The sequence below is a fragment of the Zingiber officinale genome, chromosome 4B (assembly GCF_018446385.1).
Source record: "Zingiber officinale cultivar Zhangliang chromosome 4B, Zo_v1.1, whole genome shotgun sequence".
Lineage (NCBI taxonomy): Eukaryota > Viridiplantae > Streptophyta > Magnoliopsida > Zingiberales > Zingiberaceae > Zingiber > Zingiber officinale.
This window is the reverse complement of record NC_055993.1, coordinates 57,074,861-57,097,507: the sequence shown is the minus strand read 5'-3', so window position 1 is coordinate 57,097,507 and position 22,647 is coordinate 57,074,861.

Here is a 22,647-nt window from a genome sequence, read left to right as displayed (position 1 = left end):
TTCAGTTTGAAAAGGTACTTAAAAAAAAATAATTTTGAAGAAAATAGGAGTAAGAATTTATGAAATCTTAGGATGAAGAGGGAGTAACTAAAAATTTAATTTAGGTTATTTATTCAGTTGGTCCTTAAGTCCAAGCATGAGTCAAGTTAAATAGTTGGTGTCACGCCCCGAGGGAGTCCCTGTCCGAATAAATTTCGGCAGCACCTCCCCTATACGACTGACAATTTGAAGCATTTCTACAGACATAATATACATCAGCCACATACGGCTGGAACATATACCAAAACATAGCATAAAAATGATAGAAAACCACAATACATGACTGCTAGGCGGCTAGACTTAGACCACACAACAATATAACACTCCGAAAACAAACTGGAACACAAATCGAAATACACAAATTTCGTATAGTAAAACAAAATAAACACAAGCGGAGACGGGTCTTCTGATGTGACGTGGGGACCAACAGACAGGATACTCCAAGCGACACCATAAATAACCAGGTACCTGAAAGAGATAATGTCCACGGGGGTGAGTTCAACAACTCAGCGAATACCAATAGACATGCCTAGTAAGATATATCTAACAGCAATAAACATGGAATACAGCTTCCTAATCATACATATAGGAAAGATGCAAAATTGAAAGATAACTGAGGAAGCTGTACTCACCAGGAACTCCTATCCAGTGTTGGAACCCCAAGGTTATTTTGGTGTGATCAACAAGTTAAGGTAGGTCCTGTTTATTTTAACCTTGTGTCTAAGTGTGCAGGAGCTTAGGAACACAGGTAGTCGAGCGGAAGACGCAGCTAGCGAGAAGGACGACAGTCCGAGGGACGAGGTGCTACGGAAGAGTACACCGGCGGACGAGAAGGAAGCGTGCGGTGGTTCCGAGGGACGAAAGCTGGAGCTGAAGATTGCTCGGGGAGCAAGAGACGCAGCTAGCGAGAAGGACGGCACGCGGTGCGTCCGAGGGATGAAGACTGTGGATGAGTACGCCGGCGGACGAGAAGGAAACACGCAGCGATTCCGAGGGACGAGAAGCCGGAGGGAAGCTCGCTCGAGAAGACCGGAAGTTGGGTTCGGGTGAGCCCTTTTCCGGATAGCAGAGATCACCCAAGCGAGCGGATCCGGAGTAGAAGACCCGGACCGAGGCGGGACTGAAACGGAGCAGAGGTCCCGGACACAAAAGTCAACCAGAGTTGACTTTTTGCTCCGGGGCGCTCGGAACTGTCCGGGGCTCCCGGAGTAGCCCGGGGCTCCCGGAGTAGCCCGGGGCTCCCGGAACAGTCTGGGGCGCCCAAAACGTGAAGTTTGACCAGAACACATCTTTCCCGTTCTGGACGTTGGGGGATAAAGTTTTATCCCCCCCAGGGCGCCCGGAACCCTTCCAGGCGCCCCGACCAAGGCTATAAATATAGCCTTGGTCCAGAGGCTTTTCATCAATTCAGAACTCACGCATTTCTTTCAAACACTTGTACGCTTTCTGTAGTTAGCTTCTATTGTGCGCTTCAACTTTGTAAGAGGCTTCTCCGCCTGAAGGAGAAATTCTAGTGCGATCATCTTTCTTGGATTAACAACCTCCCCGGTTGTAACCAAGTCAAAACCTGGTGCCTCGTTTTCTGTTCTGATCTTAGTTTATTGCTTTGATTATTTTACAAGTGTCAGTTTAAGAGTTTGAGAAGGGTTGGTTTGTGTTTTGATTTCTGCAGGGCTATTCAACCCCCCCTTCTAGCCGGCCCAACGGTCCTACAAGTGGTATCAGAGCCGAGACGCTTCAGGAGGACTAACCGCCGAACGAAGCAACGATATGGCCGGATCTAACATCCACCCACCAAAATTCGAGGGGGACTTTGCAAACTGGAAGAAGCACATGGAGGTATTTTTCGGTACCGATTTTGATTTATTACTAACAATGGAACATGGTTTTGAAGCTCCCGAGGGCAAACCAAAAAATCAATGGACAAATAAAGAGTAGGTCGAGTACGTGGCAAACAAGAAAGCAGAATTCCATCTGCTAACTGTACTTCCGCCACAAGAAGTCAACCGTGTCGGCACCTACAACTCGACAAAGGAGCTTTGGGAGAAGTTCCTTGAATTACACGAAGGAACATCCGAAGCCAAGCTTGCGAGACGGGACTTACTTCGCAACCAGCTCACCAACCTCCGTCTTGAAGAAGGTGAAACAATTGCACATCTACACTCGAGGATACAGGAGTTCATCACCGGACTTTCGAATCTCGGAGAAGAGGTAAGTAACCGAGATTCGCTCAGGTACGCTTTAAATTCCTTCCCTAGAAATTTAAAATGGGCATCACTAGTTGATGCTTTTTACATTTCGAAGGACTTAGAAAAAATTTCATTAGAAGAATTTTTTTCAACATTTGAAGTGCATGAGTCAAGATGTGCAGGAATGAGGGAGCCAAAGAACAATGTCGCCCTCAAAGCTTCGAGAGACGAACCTGAATCAGAATCTTCTCTCGACGACGAGGAAATGGTAATGATGTTAAGACGATTTAAAAAGTTATACAATTCTAGAAAAACTAACCATCCACAGGGTAGAAAGAAAAGAACTATCCGATGCTACCATTGCGACGAAGAAGGGCATGTCAAGGACAACTGCCCCAAGCTGAAGAACAAAGACAAGGATAAGGGTAAGAAGCCTATCCAGAAACGAAAGGCCCTGAAGGCGACGTGGGACGATACTTCGTCCGAATCGGAAGTCGAAGCATTCTCCGGACTCGCACTAATGGTGAGTCATCAAGACGACGACTGCGATTCATGCTCTTCCGAAATGAGCATCGAGAGCATCGATGAAGGGGGAGACACGTCAGAAGAAAGTAGCAGCTCAGGGGGAGAAACGGACAACGAGATCGACAAGGTAAGTCAGGTACGATCTCTTCCTCCCGATAAAATGTTTAAGTTTGTTAAACTTTTAACAAAAGACTGTTGTAAATTAGAAAGTGAAAATAAAAATTTAAAAGTAATTCTAGCTAAGTCTTGTCCCTTAGAAGAATTAGATAAATTAAAATTAAAAAATGAGAAATTGGAATTAGAAAATCAAAATTTGAAAATTCAAATAGATAACTTAAACAATTATGCATGTTCATCTAAAACCAATGTTAGAAGATTTAATAATTTAAATTGGTACTTTAAATATCACCCGGGACAAATTAGGAACATTTCAAGAAAATATGTCCCTAAAAACTTTTTAGTTAATCCAGTAGGTTGGAACCTATATTGGGTTCCTAAATCATGCTTAAATTAATTTTAAAAGTAAAATTAGCGCTTTAAGTGAGAAAATTAAACAAAGAATTTCTTTATGAGGCTTTGTCTAAGGAAGTGGCTGTTGCTTCAATAACCAAGAAGGCCTAGTGCCTCGCCACGACCTGGAAGCCAAAATATTGAAATAAATGTTTAATTAACTTACTAATGAAGCATTAATACAAGAATTAATTAGTGCTTGAAAAAGGTTATTCAAAACATTTTATTTCAAATTAGAAATTTACCTACGTAGAATTTTTTTTCCTAAGTCATTTAAAAAAAAAAATACTTCAAAATGTAAGTTAGGATTTTTTTTTGGATTTTATTTATATACTTAGAAATATTCTCAAAAATTATTTTTTCCTAAGTTAAGAATTTTTTTGAAACTAGAAATCTCAGCTTTAATTACTTAGAAAAATTATATATTTAGATTATTTTTCATGGAACCCCATTTTTTTGTGATCAAAGGGGGAGAAGGGAAAGTATAAGTCTAGGGGGAGGTAGATAGATTTAATTTTTTTCTATCTTTTTGCACTTAAATTGCAATTTAAGTTAGTTTACTTAATTCAATTTTATGTCTATTTTAACCCTAGCTTAACTTGGGTTGATCAAACCAAAAAGGGGGAGATTGTTGTAACCCCAAGGTTGTTTTGGTGTGATCAACAAGTTAAGGTAGGTCCTGCTTGTTTTAACCTTATGTCTAAGTGTGCAGGAGCTTAGGAACACAGGTAGTCGAGCGGAAGACGCAGCTAGCGAGAAGGACGGCAGTCCGAGGGACGAGGTGCTGCGGAAGAGTACACCGGCAGACGAGAAGGAAGCGTGCGGTGGTTCCGAGGGACGAAAGCTGGAGCGGAAGATTGCTCGGGGAGCAAGAGACGCAGCTAGCGAGAAGGACGGCACGCGGTGCGTCCGAGGGACGAAGACTGCGGATGAGTACGCCGGCGGACGAGAAGGAAACACGCAGCGATTCCGAGGGACGAGAAGCCGGAGGGAAGCTCACTCGAGAAGACCGGAAGTTGGGTTCGGGTGAGCCCTTTTCCGGATAGCAGAGATCACCCAAGCGAGCGGATCCAGAGTAGAAGAACCGGACCGAGGCGAGACTGAAACGGAGCAGAGGTCCCGGACGCAAAAGTCAACCAGAGTTGACTTTTTGCTCCGGGGCGCTCGGAACTGTCCGGGCTCCCGGAGCAGCCCGGGGCGCCCGGAACGTGAAGTTTGACCAGAACACATCTTTCCCGTTCTGGACGTTGGGGGATATAGTTTTATCCCCCCCAGGGCGCCCAGAACCGTTCCAGGCGCCCCGACCAAGGCTATAAATATAGCCTTGGTCCAGAAGCTTTTCATCAATTCAGAACTCACGCATTCCTTTCAAACACTTGTACGCTTTCTGTAGTTAGCTTCTATTGTGCGCTTCAACTTTGTAAGAGGCTTCTCCGCCTGAAGGAGAAATTCTAGTGCGATAATCTTTCTTGGATTAACAACCTCCCCGGTTGTAACCAAGTCAAAACCTGGTGCCTCGTTTTCTGTTCTGATCTTAGTTTATTGCTTTTATTATTTTACAAGTGTCAGTTTAAGAGTTCGAGAAGGGTTGGTTTGTGTTTTGATTTCTGCAGGGCTATTTAACCCCCCCCCCCCCCACCCTTCTAGCCGGCCCAACGGTCCTACATCCAGAACAAAAGGGTCGTCAAACCGAAAGTGTCCTAAATCCTGTATGCATGTTAAACATATGCATCCAACCAAAATGCAGCAAACAAATGCAGCAAAAGCAATCACAAGAAATAAATGCATCAATGCAAATGATGCCAATGATGCGTCCTAGTCACCCCTGACGCTAGTCAGTCATCTCACATATAAATGGAGAGACCGAGTGGGTAGGGCTGTGACAACCGTCCACTCTGTCGTCACTGCTCCTGATGAGTGACCGAGTGGACGGAATGCTGTCGGAGTACACCTATCCTCCTACCCCAAATCATAAATGGGGGAGCGCAATGCTCTCATCTCCCGGTACACGATGACGGGGAGGAATCTCTCCCGGCTATCACGCAGCGTCACACTACCCATGAGCGGACCAACGGAGCCAAACAAAGTCCCTGCTGCAACACACTCTGCCTGAATCGACCACTAACCCATGAGTGGTGGTGTGTGCAGATCCATGTAACTGGCGATGTGCTCAACAATAATGGAGTCGACTATCGCACAGAATACAATCATGATGCATGACAATATCCTGATCATCATAGAAAAATCCATATATATATATATAATATGGGTACCACAGTATCAGTAAGTCAAATTCATGGATCTAGGGTATACTGGTCCTCTATGGTATAATAACCTAGATCCTATACATATCCCCCTCCATAACATATGTACCAACAATATGCATAGATCAAAGAAAAAGGTTCTAAGTACACAACTCAGATATGATATACAAATAGAGGTACACAAGCCAGGTATGGTATAAAAACCTAGGTATCAAATAATCTAGATACACATACCAGAAATAAAAATCCAGAATCTAGTCCTAAAACTCAATAAGCATGGTATGTCACTTACTTTAGGAACTAAGGTACTCATGGCAATAATCACGTGGTATAAACATGTATACCTAACAAGCGACAAAACAGAACATGCTATGGGTATCAAACCGTGACATACCAAAGGCAATCATGATTATTGCTTGTAGCTATAAAATACTATGCATATCCAAATGACAATATCATAAAAGATAAGTCAAGAGGTACCCGCCTCCAATCGATAAGGTCCAATCTGATCCAAATCCGACATCGAGATGCTCGTCTCGTGTCAAAGTCCTGTGATCACATAATATATTTAGCTAATTATATAGATAACAAATAGCCAGATAAACTCCCCAATTTAATTAGGGAAAACTCTAATCGATCCATCATTAATTAGGATTAATTAATGAATTAACTTATATTAATCCCCTTAATCAATTATCCAATCATATCTAACATTATTCAATAACCCCAATAATCCTCAATCTACACAATCATTCCCTTTCGTTGATCAACTTACGATTAGCAATATGATCATCTCTAATAATCCAAGGATTAAATCTAATCCAACATGAATCAACTGTAGTTAATTCATCTCAATAAAAATTTACTAAGCTTAATCCATAAACCATCACAACTACAATAGATTAAGCATTCCATAATCACATTAGGTTAGGTTAAACATGAATCCATCATAACTCACCCAAATCTCATATGCTCTCATGTTGATTCACCACTGAAAAATATGTTCGCTGCCAAGGATTGTTGTCGGAACAAGATAGAGTTGTTTATTTCTAATTCAAAAGCCCTATACAACAATCATCATAACCACATCCAAGCATTAAACCCAATTCAGCACCCTAATATAGGACCAAGCTTAAACTGAACTATAACAGGTATACCTCATCAACCGCAACTGATTCATGGAGCCAAAGCTCGACCGGGTTGCGATGACTAGACACAAGAGAAAGATGCAACAAAGTGTCAGAGGAGAATCAACAATTAGGGCTTGGTGGTGACTGTTGGCGTCGGGAGGGGGCGTCGGCTGAGGCTAGGGCAGAGGTAGACGGCGGTGGTGGGGTCGGCTAGGGCAAAGTGGCGGCAGCCGACGCTAGGGCAGAGATGTCGTGGACCAAATCCAGGGCAAAACTGAAGAGATAGTGGCCGGCACTGCTCCAACCGACCTCAGATGGTGATGACGCCTGGTGAGGCTCGAGAAGGAGGATGAGAGGTCGGCGCTAGGGCTGATGCCGGCAGATCAGGGGTCGGGGTCGGCGTCGCATCGGCCAGATGAGAGGAATCGGCTCTCGTCGCTGGCAGCAGAGGGTGCGGGCGTGCGCACGAGGGAGAAGAGAAGAGGATCGGGGCTTGTACTCGGGGATGAGGAGGGACTTTGGCGGCGGCGGCGGTTTGGGGAAGAGCAATTAGGGCATGGCGTCGGGGGAACTCGGGAGAGAAGAAGGCGCGGGGAGGAAGAAACGGAGAAAAGAGAAATAAGAATTAAAGAAAAAAGAAAAGAAAAAGGAAAAGAAAAAAAAACAACTTTTCCTCACTTAAATGGGTAGCCTAAACAGGCTTTCCCTGACCCCGTTTTTATCCCCGTAAACTTGTCCATACGGTCTCCGAAAAATTCCGGAAAAATTTCTAAAAATTCCAGAAAATTCCCTTATCATTATTCGCCATTTTTCCGGTATTTTACATTCTCCCCCACTAATAAAAATTTGGTCTCCAAATTTCATTATCTACCATCAGCAATTACTAACAACAGGCAAAGAGTATAAATGCTGAACAGTAAATTAAATTACATACCTCAAGTGAAAAGATGGGGGTATCGAGCTCGGATAGTATCCTCGAGCTCCCAAGTAGCCTCCTCGTCCGAATGATGCTGTCATCCGACTTTAACCAGCCAGATAGTCTTGTTCCGCAACTGACGCTCTTTCCGGTCCAGAATCCATACCGGAATCTCCTCATAGGTGATGTCAGGCTATTCGGAACTAAGATATCGGTCAACACAAATGTCTAGTCGGATATATACCTCCTCAGCATAGACACATGAAATACGTCGTAAACACCTGCCAAAGCTAGTGGTAGCGCCGAACGATAAGCTACCGCTCCAACCCTCTCCAAGATCTGGAAAGGTCCAAAGTATCGCGGAGCTAGCTTACCTCTGAGGCCAAATCTCTTCACCCCTTTCGTGGGTGAAACTCGCAGAAATACATGATCACCTGCAGAGAACTCTAAGAGTCTCCTTCTCCGGTCTGCATAACTCTTCTGGCGGTCCTGCGCCTCTGATATCTTCCGTCTGATAGTACAGACCAACTCTGTATCAAGCTGAGCTCTACAAAGTCCCAATAACTGGGCCTCCCCAACCTCATCCCAGAGGGTGGGTGTCCGACAAGGCCTACCATACAACGCTTCAAACGGTGCCATATGGAAAGCCGAATGAAAGCTGTTATTATAGGCGAACTTTATCAATGTCAGATGGTCCTCCCAACTGCCTTCAAAATCCAATACACAAGACCTCAGCAAGTCCTCTAGAGTCTGAATGGTCCGCTCTAACTGTCCATCTGTCTACGGATGGAAAGTTGTACTGAAACAGAGCTGCGTGCCCAAGGCCTGCTGCAGACTCTGTCACAAACGAGACGTGAACCGGGGCCTCTATCCGAAATAATAGTCAATGGAACATCACATGATCTGATGATCCCCCGGCAAAACAGATCTACCAATCGATCCAGGAAATCCGTCTTCCGGATCGCTAACGAGTGCGCGGATTTGGGTTAAATAAATCAACAATTACCCAAATCGCGTCATAGCCTCGTTGTGTCCTAGGCAGACTCACCACAAAGTCCATGGTAATATGTTCTCATTTCCACTCAGGAATAGGAATCCGCTAAAATAATCCGGCAGGTATCTGGTACTCATACTTCACCTGCTAACAGACCAGACATCTCGCTACAAATTCCGTGATGTCTTTCTTCATACCGTTCCACCAATAAGAACGTCTCAAATCTCGGTACATACGATTACCGCCTGGGTGGATCGCAAATCGAGAGCGATGAGTCTCCTGAAGTAGCTCCTGTAAGACCGGATGAGACTGAGGTACGCATATTCTGCCTCGAGAGTATATAATACCCTCCTTGTCTCGGGCGAACTCGGTCTGCTGCCCGAAAGCTATCTGGCTTCAAATAAACTGCAAATACTAATCAGCAGCCTAGGGCTCTCGTATTCTCAACCTGATCAACGACTGAGCAACCATGGTAACCAGAGTACCCTGCTCTGTCTGTCCTTACCCCTCAAGGCCCAAATCAATGAAACCTTGAATCAAGTTTGTGACCACAACTCGTTGGAAAGCTAAAGTCCCTCTGGACTTCCTGCTAAGTGCATCGGCAACCACATTAGCTCTCTCCGAGTGATAGCTAATGGTACAATCATAATCCTTCAGGAACTCCATCCATCTCGTCTGTCAGAGATTAAGTTCCTTCTAAATAAACAGATATTTGAGCTAAATAAACAGATATTTGAGACTCTTATGGTCATTAAGAATCTCAAATGTAACGCCATATAAATAATGTCGCCTAATCTTCATGGCAAAAAAAAATGGAGACTAGCTTCAGATCATGTACAGGGTAGTTCTTCTCATACTCCTTCAACCGACGAGAAACATAAGAGACTACTCTATCGTGCTGCATCAGAACATCTCTCAAACCCTGAATAGACGCGTCGGTGTAGAGCACGAATCCGTCATCTCAAGAAGGTATAACCAACAATCGGAGCCGACACCAGTCTCTGCTTCAGCTCCTAGAAGCTGGTCTTGCAATCCCCAGTCCAAGTGAACTTCACGCCTTTCCTGGTCAGGTGTGTAAGTAGCATAATAATCCGTGAGAAACCCTCAATGTATCTCCGAAAATATCGAGCCAAACAAAGGAAGTTGCGAGTCTCCTGTATAGAGTACGACTACTCCCAACGATAACAACCTCTATCTCTTGTGGAACCACGGTACACTTCTACTGGTGCCCGTGTGTCTCAAACATCTCACAGGAGACTACCAAAATATGCACTACTGATCTTCACATATAGATGTTTCCATCGAAACATCTCTAGAACTATGCAAAGATGAAGTGCGTATTACCCCTCAGATCAGGAATAAAACACCACGTCGTCAATAACGATAACGAATTCTGATCCAATAACCTAAGGATACCCAAATCATCTAGTCCATGAAAACATCTAAGGCTCCGCAAGCCCTAATAGTAAAACCAATACACATAATGTCCGTATCACAGACATTCCCAATCCATAAGATCCTCGACAATAAACAGATCTGATCACCAACGATATAAATCACCAAAGAATAAATCCTCCAATGTGAGAGCAACGCTCCATCACACGAAATACCACATATGTGGGAGCAACGCTCTACCACAAACAATCCGTAATATGTGGGAGCAACGCTCCACCACAACAATCCAAAATATGTAAAAACAACGCTCTATCACAAACCAACAATAATATGTGGGAGCTCCGCTCCACCACAAACGATCCATAAGTGTCCAAGGCACCTAACTATCAAACTAGAGGCTGCACGAGATCACTCAACCACATATCACTGTGGCAGCCAAAGGTATAATAATCCAACAATCAAATCAAACTCATCGTCAAATCTATCAACAACGTAGTGAGTCATCCATTGATAAGAATATGGGTTGACAGAGTAATACAACCAATAACATAATGTAGACACTCACACTCTACATTCAACATAGGTAGAATCATCATGATGCTACCAATAATGCCCTAACACATGTGCACACGCAATTAGGGTATGATCAACATGATCATCCATTTAGTACACACGAAGCATACTCATAACACAGGTAAAAATCATCGTGATACCTCCAACAATGCATACCGAACCCGTGTGCATATACCAACATAGGTATAATCGACAATACACCTCAAACAACACTCACATGACATATATACACCTATGCCAAGAGTATAATCAACAGAATACTTCCAACAAATCATAATCGACATGAGTGTATACACAGTATAAATATAATGAACAAGATACCTCGAATATTACACCGAACACATCTGCACATATCATAACTCAGATTAAATCGACAAAATACCTCCAATAACCCAATCAGACACATACGTCTAACCACTCGGGTATAATCTACTAGAAACCCACAACCATCATAACTGGAAATGTATACCCACAATAATCATCATCTGGACAAATATACACTCACTACATGCAATTTAACCGTCTATCATAGAACTCCTACCACACATAACAATCATATGTACACGCAACAAAGATAGACATAATCAGCATATTTGACCCAATCAACCTGGCATTCTGAAACTGTAGGGTCACCTTCTAAGTTATCCAACCAGGTACATACAGTCAAAAATTAAAGTCCACATGGAATAGGATACATCGATCCACTATAGACTGACCCAAATCGATAATGGTATACTGTCAATTAAGTCTTTTCCACGTCAGTACAAAATATGTACTCAAATGTGCTCTAGATACCAAACTAAGCACAAATAACCCACAGATTCGAACCTCTAAAATAGAGTATGACTGTCCTCTACTGATCAAACTAACAAAACTAAATCAGTCATCTACTAACTAATCAAGAATACCTTAATCCTCCACAAGCAACTAAGGTATATCAATATATGACTACCCAAATCAACAAGTGTAAATCAGACTCCTACTGACCGATCTAACAAGAGTAAATCAATATTTACTGATGAAATTAACTAAGATAACATGGTATACTACTGGCTAGGTCAACATAAATAGGTAGATACTATCCACTACACAGCTAATAATAACAGAGGCTGGTATGTGCCTCGATCTTCTAACCAACTAATCGTAACAGAAGCTAAAACTACTGGGAGTATGACATGTAAAATCACCAAAGCCTATAATCCTTAATCTCTATTAAAGTCCACCATAATCAGTGATTTACCTAACACATAAAATATATGCTATATCAACTCGTCAGGTACTAATAAAGAATGCTAATACATGTCATAAACTGTAATGGTCAACGGTGCATATACTAACAAAAAGGTAGGATAATAGTATACCAACATACCTCCTATAGCTTGGAGATGTCCTGCCGATGCTAGGTCCCAAAATTCGAAAAAGTCACATCGAGAAAACTAAAACATGAAATCTGAAACACGAAATATAAAACTCGTAAACTGTGCTCTGATACCAATAAATTGGTATCAGATAAATCTCAAAAATCCAGAACACATAGCAAGTATCGTATACCCGCTCTGATACCACTTAAATTGTCACACCCCGGGGGAGTCCCTGTCCGAAGAAATTTCGGCAACACCTCCCCTATACGACTGACAATCTGAAGCATTTCTACAGACATAATATACATCAGCCACATACGGCTGGAACATATACCAAAACATAGCATAAAAATGATAGAAAACCACAATACATGACTGCTAGCCGGCTAGACTTACACCACACAACAATATAACACTCTGGAAACAAACCGGAACACAAATCGAAATATAAATCGAAATACACAAATTTCGTATAGTAAAACAAAATAAACACAAGCGGAGACGGGTCTTCTGATGTGACGTGGGGACCAACAGACAGGATACTCCAAGCGACACCATAAATAACCTGGTACCTGAAAGAGATAATGTCCACGGGGGTGAGTTCAACAACTCAGTAAATACCAATAGACATGCCTAGTAAGATATATCTAACAGCAATAAACATGGAATACAGCTTCCTAATCAAACATATAGGAAAGATGCAAAACTGAAAGGTAACTGAGGAAGCTGTACTTACCAGGAACTCCTATCCAGAACAGAAGAGTCGTCAAACTGAAAGTGTCCTAAATCCTGTATGCATGTCAAAAATATGCATCCAACCAAAATGCAGCAAACAAATGCAGCAAACACAATCACAAGAAATAAATGCATCAATGCATATGATGCCAATGATGCGTCCTAGTCACCCCTGACGCTAGTCAGTCATCTCACATATAAATAGTGAGACTGAGTGGGTAGGGCTGTGACAACCGAGCACTCTGTCATCACTGCTCCTGATGAGTGACCGAGTGGACGGGATGCTGTCGGAGTACACCTATCCTCCTACCCCAAATCATAAATGGGGGAGCGCAATGCTCTCATCTCCCGGTACACGATGACGGAGAGGAATCTCTGCCGGCTATCACGCTGCATCACACTACCCATGAGCGGACCAACGGAGCCAAACAAAGTCCATACTACAACACACTCTGCCTGAATCGACCACTAACCCATGAGTGGTGGTGTGTGCAAATCCATGTAACTGGCGATGTGCTCAACAATAATGGAGTCGACTATCGCACAGAATGCAATCATGATGCATGACAATATCCTGATCATCATAGAAAAATCCATATATATATATAATATGGGTACCACAGTATCAGTAAGTCAAATTCACATATCTAGGGTATACTGGTCCTCTATGGTATAATAACCTAGATCCTATACATATCCCCCTCCATAACATATGTACCAACAATATGCACAGATCAAAGAAAAGGTTCTAAGTACACAACTCAGATATGATATACAAATAGAGGTACATAAGCCAGGTATGGTATAAAAACCTAGGTATCAGATAATCTAGATACACATGCCAGAAATAAAAATCCAGAATCTAGTCCTAAAACTCAATAAGCATGGTATGTCACTTACTCTAGGAACTAAGGTACTCATGGCAATAATCACGTGGTATAAACATGGATACCTAACAAGCGACAAAATAGAACATGCTATGGGTATCAAACCGTGACATACCAAAGGCAATCATGATTATTGCTTGTAGCTATAAAATACTATGCATATCCAAATGACAATATCATAAAAGATAAGTCAAGAGGTACCCGCCTCCAATCGATAAGGTCCAATTCGATCCAAATCCGACGTCGAGATGCTCGTCTCGTGTTAAAGTCCTGTTATCACATAATATATTTAGCTAATTATATAGATAACAAATAGCCAGATAAACTCCCCAATTTAATTAGGGAAAACTTTAATCGATCCATCATTAATTAGGATTAATTAATGAATTAACTTATATTAATCCCCTTAATCAATTATCCAATCATATCTAACATTATTCAATAACCCCAATAATCCTCAATCTACACAATCATTCCCTTTCGTTGATCAACTTACGATTAGCAATATGATCATCTCTAATAATCCAAGGATTAAATATAATCCAACATGAATCAACTGTAGTTAATTCATCTCAATAAAAATTTACTAAGCTTAATCCATAAACCATCACAACTACAATAGATTAAGCATTCCATAATCACATTAGGTTAGGTTAAACATGAATCCATCATAACTCACCCAAATCTCATATGCTCTCATGTTGATTCACCACTGAAAAATATGATCGCTGCCAAGGATTGTGGTCGGAACAAGATAGAGTTGTTTATTTCTAATTCAAATGCCCTATACAACAATCATCATAACCACATCCAAGCATTAAACCCAATTCAGCACCCTAATATAGGACCAAGTTTAAACTGAACTATAACAGGTATACCTCATCAACCGCAACTGACTCGTGGAACCAAAGCTCGACCTGGTTGCGATGACTAGACACAAGAGAAAGCTACAACAAAGTGTCAGAGGTGAATCAACAATTAGGGCTTGGTGGTGACTGTTGGCGTCAGGAGGGGGCATCGACTGAGGCTAGGGCAGAGGGAGACGGCGGTGGTGGCGTCGGCTAGGGCAAAGTGGCGGCAGTCGACGCTAGGGCAGAGACGTCGTGGACCAAATCCAGGGCAAAACTGAAGAGATAGTGGTAGGCACTGCTCCGACCGACCTCAGATGGTGATGACGCCTGGTGCGGCTCGGGAAGGAGGATGAGAGGTCGGCGCTAGGGTTGATGCCGGCAGATCAGGGGTCGGGGTCGGCGTCGCATCGGCCAGATGAGAGGAATTGGCTCTCGTCGCTGGCAGCAGAGGGTGCGGGCGTGCGCACGAGGGAGAAGAGAAGAGGATCGGGGCTTGTACTCGGGGATGAGGAGGGACCTTGGCGGCGGCGTCGGTTTGGGGAAGAGCAGTTAGGGCATGGCGTCGGGGGAACTGGGGAGAGAAGAAGGCGCGGGGAGGAAGAAACGGAGAAAAGAGAAATAAGAATAAAAGAAAAAAGAAAATAAAAAGGAAAAGAAAAAAAAAACTTTTCCTCACTTAAATGGGTAGCCTAAACAGACTTTCCCTGATCCCGTTTTTATTCCCGTAAACTTGTCCATACGGTCTCCGAAAAATTCCGGAAAAATTTCTAAAAATTCCGAAAAATTCCCTTGTCATTATTCGCCATATTTTTCGGTATTTTACAGTTTGTAACTTATTTAAATTGTTAACTTAATTGTTTTGATCAGGTATCAGAGCCCTAAAGTAAAAGCATGTTTAAGCTTAACATTTCCTTCACCAACTATCTAACCGTTAGCTACTTGCTGATTGCCTAGAGGGCAACAGCTTTCACTTGGTTAGTCAAGTAAAGTCATTTAGTCTAGTTAGATTTGACTAAGGCTGGAAGACTTGACTTGATTACTATTAATAAAGTATTTAACGCCAGACTCATATTGATGCACAGAAATAAGCATTCTTGAGTCCAGCCTGTACCCTATGCATCTCACACCATTCTATGTTTTACAAACACAAGCAAGGAATACCTAGGTGTTTGTGAGATGATCTGGCTTAAATCTAGGGGAACAAGATTTCTAGGGTGGAGTCTAGGCTAAGTCATATTTTTGAAAATTCTAAGAAAATGGGATTTTAAAATCATTATTTTTCCTAGATTTTGAAAAGAATAAAAGAATGAGTTTTGAGGTAAGACAGTGAATTTTGAAAATTAATATCTATTCTACCCAGCATATTCCTATTTGCCTTCTAAGTGCGCTGAACTCAAGTTCAGGTAAGGGCTCTGTGAAGATGTCAGCTAGGTTTGATTTTGACTCAACATAGTTGAGTTCAATATCACCCTTAGCTACGTGATCCCTTACAAAATGGTGCTTCACTTCTATATGTTTAATCCTTGAGTGATGAATTGGGTTTTTTGTTAGATTTATTGAGCTTATATTATCAATTGAGATTTTAGTTTTATGATACTCCAGTTGATAGTCTTTAAGGGTATGCATCATCCATAGCAACTGAGATGTGCATTCACCTAAGGCTATATATTCAGCTTCAGTGGTAGATAAAGCAACACAGTGTTGATTTCTACTTGACCAACTTACTAGGCATTGTCCTAGAAATTGACAGCTACCACTTGTGCTTTTTCTATCTAGCTTGCATCCGACATAGCCTGAGTCAGAGTAGCCAGTTAGGTCAAGGGTGCCAGATCTAGGGTACCATAGTCCTATATTTAGAGTTCCCTTAACATACCTAAGGATTCTTTTGACAAGGGTTAAGTGAGACTCTTTTGCCAAGATTGGTATCGTGCACACATACCTACTGCAAAAATAATGTCTGGTCGACTCGCAGTTAGGTACAGTAGACTTCCTATCGCACTTCGATAGTATTTCAAGTCTACTAATTTACCTTCTAAATCTGAGTCAATTTTAGCATTTGTAGCCATTGGTGTATTTATTATTTTTGAGTTTTCCATGCCAAATTTTCTAATTTGTTCCTTAGCATATTTAGTTTGATAAATGTAAATTCCATCTTTAGTTTGCTTAATCCGTAAACCTAAGAAGAAATCAAGTTCTCCTACCAGACTCATTTCGAATTCATTTTCCATTAGTTTGGTGAATTCTTTTAGAAATTTAGAGTTTGTGGAACCGAAAATAATATCGTCAACGTAAATTTGGGCTATAAAAATGTCATTTTCTAAGGTTTTTACGAAAAGGGTTGGGTCTATTAGGCCTTGGTTAAATCCTTTTGATATTAACTAATTGGACAATAGTTCATATCAAGCCCTAGGTGCTTGTTTTAGTCCGTATAGGGCCTTTTTTAATTTAAAGACATAATTTGGTTGTTCTAAGTCCTCAAATCCTGGGGGTTGACCTACATATACTTCTTCTTTAATAAATCCATTTAAAAATGTGAATTTTACGTCCATTTGAAATAGCTTGAATCCTGTGTGTTGCATAGGCCAGCAACATCCAAATGGATTCAAGTCTTGCTACTGGAGCATAGGTCTCGTCATAGTCTAACCCTTCTACTTGACTGAATCCTTTAGCTACTAACCTAGCTTTGTTTCAAACTATTTCACCTTGATCATTTAATTTATTTCTAAAAACCCATTTAGTGTCAATTATAGATTTGTTAACGGGTTTAGGCACTAATTCCCAGACCTGATTTCTTTCAAATTGGGTCAATTCTTCTTGCATTGCTAGAGTCCAATCTGGGTCTGGTAGGGCTTCTTCTATGGTTTTGGGTTCAATTTTTGAAATCAAGGCTATTTGGCTCTGGTTTCTATAAGATGATCTTGTTCTGACTCCTATAGTTGGGTCACCCAAGATTTGGTCAGATGGGTGATTTGTGCTTGTCCTAGTTGGTCGTATACCATTTGAGTTAGTGATTTGTTCTTCAGATTCAATAGGTTCAGGTTGAATTTCGTCATCTTCTCTGTTTATTGGGTTAATATTTTTTGTATTTTCATTTTCATTTATTGTGTTGGGTAATTTATTTTCTTCATCAAATATTATATTTATTGTTTCTTCTACTTTTAGGGTATTTTTGTTATACACTCTATATGCTCTACTGGTTGTTGAATATCCTAAAAATATTCCCAGGGTTGTTTTTGATGTAAATTTTCCTAAGTAGTCTTTAGTGTTCAAAATGAAGACTTTACATCCAAATACTTTTAAATAGTTTAAGTTGGGAATTTTATTATAATAAATTTCATAGGGTGTTTTATTCTGAAATTTGCTAATTAAAATCCTATTTTGAATGTAACATGCTGTACTAACTGCTTCAGCCCAGAATTGATTAGATAGTTTATTTTCGTTTAACATGGTTCTAGCAGTTTCTTATAGGGTTCTGTTTTTATGTTCTACTAAACCATTTTGTTGAGGGGTTGTAGGGCAGGAGTATTCATGTTTGTACCCATTTATTTCACAAAATTTAGTAAAGTTGTGATTCTCAAATTCTCCTCCATTGTCACTTCTTATTCTTTTAATTTTAGTATCTTTTTCATTTTCTGTTAATTTGCAAAAATTACTAAATATTTCAAAGGTTTCATCTTTTGTTTTTAGAAATTTTACCCAGGTGAACTTGGAGAAATCATCTATTATAACTAAGCAATACTGGTTCTTGCTTAGTGACTTGGCTCCGTGTGAATCAAATAGGTCTAGGTGAAGGATCTCAAGTAAACAAGTAGTTCTACCTAGATTGGTTGACTTGTGGTTGACTTGGTTTGTTTTCCTTGTTGACACGCATTACAGAATGAATTTTCAATAACTTTTAATTTGGGCAATCCTCTAACTAGTCCATTTTGACTCATTTTTGAAATGAGTCTTGTGTGGGTGTAACCCAATCTCCTGTGCCACAACTCAGTTTCCTCTTGTTGTGTTAGAAAACACTTTATTGAGGGTGTTGGTAGATCATTGGTGTAGACATTATCTTTCCTAGTGCCCTTAAGTATGATTTTTGGATTATCAATATGTTTGACTATACATTCGGACTTGGTAAAATTAACTGAGTAACCAGTATCGCATAATTGGCTTATACTTAATAAATTAAAATTAAAATTTTCAACTAATAACACTTTTCGAATAATAAAATCGGAGTTAAGTTCGATATTACCTTTTCCGATTACTTTCAGTTTTCCATCGTTACCGAATGCAACTGATCCTAGGTTCTTTAGTTTTAGCTTAGTGAACTTCAACCTATCTCCAGTCATATATCTGGAGCATCCACTATCCAACATCCATTGATCCAATTCCTACACATAAAGTAGTTGATGGATCAAAAGACAGTTTGATTGAAGTAGGTCCTTAATTTTGCATCTTACCCAATCTGAGTTAATAATTAGTTAATTCTATTGAAGAATTATTTGAAATTTGTTTAAGTTTAAAAAATATTTAAGTTAATTTTTAATTTGAAAAATATTTAAGTTAATTTTTAATTTGAAAAATATTTAAGTAAATCTTTAATTTGAAAAATATTTAAGTTAATTTTTAATTTGAAAAATATTTAAGTTAATTTTTAATTTAAAAAATATTTAAGTTAATTTTAATTTTGAAAAATATTTAAGTTAATTTTTAAATTTGAAAAAATATTTAAGTTAATTTTAAATTTGAAAAATATTTAAGTTAATTTTAATTTTGAAAAATAATTAAGTTAATTTTTAATTTTGAAAAATATTTAAATTAATTTTAATTTTGAAAAATATTTAAGTTGATTTTACTTTTGAAAAATATTTAAGATAATTTTAATTTTGAAAAATATTGAAGTTAATTTTTAATTTTGAAAAATATTGAAGTTGATTTTAATTTTGAAAAATATTTAAGTTAATTTTAATTTTGAAAAATATTTAAGTTAATTTTAATTTTGAAAAATATTTAAGTTAATTTTAATTTTGAAAAATATTTAAGTTGATTTTAATTTTGTAAAATATTTAAGTTGATTTTAATTTTGAAAAATATTTAAGTTAATTTTAATTTTGAAAAATATTTAAGTTAATTTTAATTTTGAAAAATATTTAAGTTGATTTTAATTTTGAAAATTTTTTAAGTTAATTTTAATTTTGAAAAATATTTAAGTTAATTTAATTTTGAAAAATATTTAAGTTGATTTTAATTTTGAAAAAATTTTAAGTTAATTTTAATTTTGAAAAATATTTAAGTTGATTTTAATTTTAAAAAATATTTAAGTTGATTTTAATTTTAAAAAATATTTAAGTTGATTTTAATTTCAATTCATTAGTATTATAAATTTAATTTTGAATTTATATTCCTTAGTCATCTCACCCGATCTGAATTTTCAATCAGGGAGTCCTATAATTTTTGTGAGATGAATTGAGATTCAATTTTAGGATTATGTTTAACTTTGTGTTAGATTCAGGTTTGACTTTGTGTTTAACAAGTAAGCATTTTTTGGATAAATTTCTGGGCTATGGTGAGTCACAAGGAACTCATTAAAGTAACCATGCATTCGAGGTTTTCTAAATAGTCCTACCCATTAAACTTAATACTAAACCTTGGTCTAACTAGTTAGGATCCATTTAAGGGTAGCTTCGGTCAGTTCCACTTGGCTAAATGCACCAGGTCGAAGCCATATCTTCCTAGACATGCGATGCCCAAGCTTCCCTAACGTACTATCATCCAAAAACTTCACCAGTACCATGGGTTAAGTTAAACCTAGTCATTTTATCTAACCTTAATTTCCCTGCCGAGTAGACTACTCTTGTTTACCCATTTCGGGTAGATTAGTTGTGGGTGCCAGCTATTCTGGATCCTTCTTCTATTTTGAATTTAGAATTTTAATTTCAAATTTTTAATTGAATTTTGAATTTTAATTTAATTGAATTTTGAATTTTAATTTAATTTCAATTTGAATTTTGAATTTTTATTTGAATTTCTTTTAATTTAATTTCGAATTTTTTATTTAATTTCAAATTTTTTAATTGAATTTTTAATTTTAATTTCGAATTTTTATTTGAATTTTTAATTAAATTTGAATTTTTAATTTTAATTTCGAATTTTTAATTTTAATTTCGAATTTTTATTTGAATTTTTAATTTAATTTAATCATTTTTCTTCTAGCTCCCCCTGGATCATAGCCTCGATATGGTCTATCGAGGTAATGTATTTGATCTTTAGGAACCCAATATTGTCCGAGTCCAACTTGATTGATCAGGTTGGACTTGGCAACCCATGCTTGGACCATTTTTCTATTTGTTCTTTGTATTAGAGATAAATATGACTTATTCTTCTTTTTCGATTTGTATCCTAGTCCCATTCGATTGTAGATTGCCCTTTGTGTTCCAAGAATCAAGTCAAGATTCTTGGACCCCAAGGAAAATCGTTCTAAGGTTGTCTTCAGATCCTTGACTTGGCTTTTCAGATTGGAATTCTCTTCCTCAAGTTTTTGAACTTGAGTTGAGGTTCCAGTGTGAACTGGATCAGTCAAGGATTCATTATTAGTCGTTTTTTAAGGAGTGTTACTTCCTTTAGAAGCGACTTGATTCGAATTTTGGACTTAGCTACTTTATGCATTAAATAATTAATTAAGCTATATAAACGATTTTTACTAACAGAGGGGTTTGGCCCTTCGGAAACGGATGCGGATCCGTGGCTTCTCTCGGACTCGGCTTCCGATTCGTCCTCGCTTCCGGATTCGTTGTTGTAGTCCCGGGCTGTCAACGCAAGAAAATTCATCTGCTCAAGTTCTTCGTCGTCGGATTCCTCGAAAGAGGACTCGTCCCATGTTGCTTTCAAGGCCTTCTTCCTCCTTGGTTTCTTTGGATCCTTTTGGTTCGGGCAGTTTGCCTTGATGTGCCCCTTCTGATTGCACCCGTAGCAGATCACTTCGAATTTGACCTTTGAGCTCGGTTGGGCTTCTTTGGACTAGATGGCCTTTCTGACATCCTTTTTGTTGAAACCCTTCTTTTTGCAGAGTTTCTTTACCAGGTTGACTATTTCGGTTGTAAGCTCGTCGTCATCTTCCGAATCTAGTTCTTCTTCTGACTTAGGTTCGGTTCTGCGCTTTATCTTTGATTCGCACATTCTCCCTGTTCCTGCAACCAAAGCCAACCCTTTCTCGGTCGGACGTGCATTAGTTTGTTCATGAAGTTCGAATTCTGCAAATAGTTCATCTAACTTAATAGTAGATAAATCCTTAGAAACCTTGTAGGCATCTACCATGGATGCCCACAAGGTGTTCCTCAGAAAGGTGTTTAAAGAATACCTTATGATGTCCCGGTTATCTACCTTTTGTCCGATTGCATGAAGACCGTTGAGCAGATCTTGAATCCGGGCATGGAGTTGGGCAGCTGTCTCACCTTCCTACAATTTGATATTAAATAATTTATTGAAAATTAAGTATCTTTTACTTACTTTGGTGTTGGACGTCCCTTCGTGAAGTTCAATGAGTTTCTCCCACAGCTCCTTGGCACTGTTGAAGGGGCCGACGCCGTTGAGTTCTTCTTTTGATAGGCGACATTGGAGGGTGCAGGTCGCCTTGGTATTAGCTTCCACCTTCTTAATCAGAGATGCGTCCCAGTCCTTATATGGTAGTGGTTTGCCGGCGCTATTAGTTGATAGTTGGAATCCGGTTTTGATAATCATCCAGACTTCAAAGTGAGTCTGGAGATATGCCTCCATCCGACCCTTCCAGTACCCGAAGTCGTCTCCGGTGAATAGCGGGGGACGGGCTGTACTGTAGCCTTCTTGAAGGGCCATTTTAGATCAACTATAAAAAAATAAACAACAAAAAGTTCCAGGACTTGGTCCTGGCTTAGTAGTGCGGAAGGAGAAAAATAGAATACGAACTCGGGTGGTGTTGCACCAACTCCGAGCAGAAAACCGATTCGAGAAAAAGAATTAGAATATAACTATGAAGCCAAATTCTAATTGACTCCAAAAAATCTGAAAATACCACGAAAAAATTGTTTTGAATGGTGGTTGCACCGATTCAAAACTACCCCGCTCTGATACCAATTGATGGATCGAAAGCGCTAGAGGAGGGGGGGTGAATAGCGCTCGTGGCTATTTTATCGATTTAAAACACAGAGTAGAAACGCAACGGAAAGTAAATGCAAACACAAAAGACGCAGGTGTTTCACTTCGTTCGGAGCCTATCTCGACTCCTACTCGAAGGCCCACGGTCCTTGACCGCTTTCGG